This window comes from Myotis davidii, unplaced genomic scaffold (assembly GCF_000327345.1).
Source record: "Myotis davidii unplaced genomic scaffold, ASM32734v1 scaffold2059, whole genome shotgun sequence".
NCBI lineage: Eukaryota > Metazoa > Chordata > Mammalia > Chiroptera > Vespertilionidae > Myotis > Myotis davidii.
The window spans coordinates 30,388-34,925 of record NW_006290452.1 but is presented as its reverse complement, the minus strand read 5'-3'; positions in this window follow the sequence as shown (position 1 = coordinate 34,925).

The following is a 4,538-nucleotide window of genomic DNA, read 5'->3' as shown; positions in this document are numbered from 1 at the left end:
TAGGGAGACATAGGAGGACAATCTGCGTGAGCATGAAGCATAGTAATTCCTCCTTTAGAAAACTGCTGTTTGAACTACTCTGTTATTCTTAGACGGTCTCTTATTCTGTAGGTCAACTCTGTTATTTTTAGATAGTCCCTTATTCTCTAAAATAACTGTTTTAGTTTGAATAAGAGAAAAAGATAAAAACTGTCTGACCTTGCAAGCTAGCCATCTGACCTAACAGGCTAATGCTGATACTGATAATAATTCCCATATTCTTATGCTAAGTATTAGTTCATTATATATTCAAGGTTACAAACATCTGTAATAATAACCTACACAGAGCTCTTTGTAAAATCTGCAAAGGGCTCAAAAAGGTATAAATAGAGAGAACTTCCTGTATTTGTTTGCTCAGAGATTTGGGAAACATCTCCCTCTGGGCCCATGCAAATAAAGACTCCTAATTAATTGGCTCATTAAAGCGTCTCGTATCTATCTTGCTGATTTACGATACAACAAGCGTGGGTCGTTACCACAGTGATAAGTACAATAAGTCCACCCGGCACCCTTATCTGTGCCCATATGAAGTAAGGTAACCTCTCACTCTTTGTGAGAGGCAACCCTCACTGCTGGTTTGTGAGTCAGGGCTCCCTGCACCCTTGGCTAGAGGGGGATGCCCCACTAGCAAGGGAAAGTCACAGAGACACCCTTGGCTAAGAGGGGGGACACCCCCACTGGCAAGGGAGAATCACAAAGGATACCGAGTGTCCTTTTGTGAGTTACAAGAATACAGGAATACTAGATACTAGACATCCTGGCACGTGTGTTGTTGTTGTTGTTGTTGTTGTTGTTTTACTTACAAATAGGAAGCACATCTTCGTACCCACAAGCAATGAAGGAAAAGTAGCTGATTTACTTTTGTACCCATGCTTGGCCCCAGCACCAACTAGCGAATGGGGAAAGCTAGCCCCCAGAGGGAAGTTTTAATTATAACACCATCCTGCAGTTAGATCTTTTCTGTAGAAAGGATGGGAAGGATAGGAAGTAGTCAGAAGTTCCATTTGTCCAGGCTTTCTTTACTCTCAGGGACAAGCCATAGCTATACAGGAACTGTAAACCTGATCCCTTGCTCCTGGCAATAATAACCCAAAATCCACTGAAGAAAAAGGTGAAGGCCACACCCCCGCCCAGGGTTGGACCAACCTGAACTTGCCCAAGACAGATGGAGCGTCTGGTTGTACTTTAGCCCAGATCCCCTTCTCACTCCGGGACATGAGACAAATTAAAAGTGATTTTTTTTTTTTTGCTGTTTATATTTTAATGTACTTACTTTGTATATATACACACATGTACATATCTACGTATACACCAAGTCAGGATGTGGTACATACTTTGTTGTAGCCTCTTGGGCTGTAGAAAAGTTGTCGGAAGACCCTGACAAATATATTAAAATCTTCTAAAACCTCACTCAAATGTTTAATCTCTCATATAGAGACGTCATGCTCACAATAAACCTGACCCTATCAGCCACTGAAAAGCAAACTATATTTTAAAAAAAGTAAAAGAACTTAGGGATGAATATTTTATTACTTATGTACAGGGAATAAAGGACTCTGAGAAAAGGCATTTCTTAATAGGACAGGAGACAGTCCTTCTTATAGACCCTCAATAGAACCCTGAAACCAAGAGATAGAAAATAAAACACTGCCAGCTCTATATTATAGAAGGCCTCAGATGTAATAAAACAAAGCCTGTTAATTGCGCTAAACCAGTGGTTCTCAACCTGTGGGTCGCGACCCCTTTGGTGGTCGAAGGACCCTTTCACAGGGGTCGCCTAAGACCATCCTGCATATCAGATATTTACATTAAGATTCATAACAGTAGTAACATTACAGTTATGAAGTAGCAACAAAAATAATTTTATGGTTGGGTCACACCATGAGGAACTGTATTTAAAGGGCCAGAAGGTTGAGAACCACTGCAACTATCCACCATTAATCAAGGAGCTGACGAAAACCCCTCGGCTTTTTTAAACAGGCTCAGGGAGGCATTGGTTAAGTACACCAACATTACCCCAGATTCAGAACTGGGACAACTCATTTTAAAGGACAAATTTATCACTCGGATGGCCCCACACATCAGGAGAAAGTTTCTAGAATTGGCAATTGGTCCCAAGAGTACTTTAGAGAATCTCCTGAGAGTTGCCACCTCTGTGTTCTGTATTAAAGACCAGCAGGAGGGAAAGAGGAGAATCAAGAAAGACCAGGACAAACCTAAGAGCCTCCAGTCAGGACCCAAAGGTAGGCAGGAAGGCAGCCTCAGCCACCTGTTACAACTGCAGACAGGTTAGACATATGCACTGGAATTACTCCAGGGGGTGTGGTGAACCCCAAAGCTCTGTCCTGTCTGTCAAGAAAAACCACTGGAAGCCAGACTGCCCCTGGAGACGGAGGTCCCCTGGGGCAGGGCTGGCCCAACAGGACTGATGGGGCCCAGTGTCTCCCAACCTGGCTCCTCATAGGACTGTCATTTTCACCCAGGAGCCCCAGGTAAGCCTGACAATTGGGGGTAATGAAATTAATTTCCCCCTCGATGCTGGAGCCACTTTCTCTGTCCTCTCAAACCCTGGTAAATCGTCCTCAGAGGCTGTAGCTGTTACAGGCGTGTCTAGGAAGCAGATAGAGAAGTATTTTTTTCTCTGCACCCCTGAAGGTTACAGCTGGGGTAAGTTGCTCCTTTCCCATGCATTCGTGATCATATAGAAAGCCTCATATCCATACATCAGGGGCAATATTGTCTCAAGCCTGAAGCTAGAGAAGGACTCAAGATTATAATAGACGATCTATTTTAGAAGCCCAAGATTTATTGAAATTATGTTATGGTCTATACAATGCTCCCATCTCAGGAATACAAAAACCTAATAGCTGCCGAAACCGGTTTGGCTCAGTGGATAGAGCGTCAGCCTGCGGACTGAGAGGTCCCGGGTTCGATTCCGGTCAAGGGCATGTACCTGGGTTGCGGGCACATCCCCAGTGGGGGATGTGCAAGAGGCAGCTGATCGATGTTTCTCTCTCATCGATGTTTCTAACTCTCTCTATCTCTCTCCCCTCCTCTCTGTGAAAAATCAATAAAATATATTTTTAAAAAAACCTAATAGGGAATAAGAACTAGTTCAGGACTTACAATTAGTAAATGAAGTAGTAATTCCCTTTTACCCCACTGTCAGCTATGGAGAAGTAACACTCTCTCTTTACCAACTGATCGAGGAGGCCCCGAAAGGACAGCCTCTCTGTTTTCATCTGGAAACTACAAGACTGAGCAAACTTTTAAACTAAAAAGAGCCCTTTTACAGGCCCCAGCTTTAAGTCTCCCAACAGGTCAGCAACATCAACTCCTGGGTCCATCTGTCTGGAGTAAAGCCTTGAATACCAGCACAGGAGGAGGACGAAGCTGTATTGCCATCCACTGAATCATCGGACTTCTACTCGTGTGAGCCTCTGGAGGACCTAAAACTTCTCTTTCGAAAGAATACTAAAGAGCCAGCGAGTACCAAATAAGTAATATGCTCTGGTTTTTCTGGATAATCACTGTCTTCATCTTTATAATAGTGCTTATTCTGTCTTTTTATGAGTGTCATCAGAACACTAGGCTGGTACCAGGAGGAGACCTTTTCTGCCCTTGCTGGAACACAGACACCATAAAATGCTCCTACTAATAGCCCTCTCCTTTACCTCCTATACAGATCAGTACCACCAACCTAACCAGAGCTATCTCTCAAGCCTCTGAGAATACTAGCCAAAACTTTAGGGACATTCAAAGGTCTATAGATTCTTTTTTTTTAAACATATCCTTTTTTAAAAATATATATTTTATTGATTTTCTACAGAGAGGAAGGGAGAGAGACAGAGAGTTAGAAACATCAATGAGAGAGAAACATTAATCAGCTGCCTCCTGCACATCTCCTACTGGGGATGTGCCCGCAACCGAGGTACATGCCCTTGACCGGAATCGAACCTGGATCCCCTCAGTCCGCAGGCTGACGCCCCATCCACTTAGCCAAACCGGTTTCGGCCAAAGGTCTATAGATTCTTTAGCACACATAATCGTTACTCACAAAGAAGCCCTCGATTATCTACTAGCTGAACAGGGCAAAGTCTGTGCCATGATTAACACTTCTTGCTGCATCTACATAAAACCCTCTAAAGAGGTAAAGGAATGGACAACTCGAATCCCCCAACAAGCAGCCTGACTGAAAGGAAAAGGCCTCACAATCTCTCTTCCCAAAAATTTAGAAACAAATTAAAGAAATAATACCATCCTAAAAGGCTAGTTAGAGCCTTTTCTTGGCCCTCTGTGCATACTTTCTTATTACTCATCTGTGACCATCGCCTGTCTCACCTTTTGGTATGTTTCATATCCTCAGGTTTAGAAATCCTGAAGCTACAGGTGGTCCTCCCAGTGAAACCACAGATGGAGGCCACTGATTCCTTCTTCCATGGACCCCTAGATTGCCCACCTCTGATGGGACCCTAACTGCTGCCTCAAACGTCCATTTA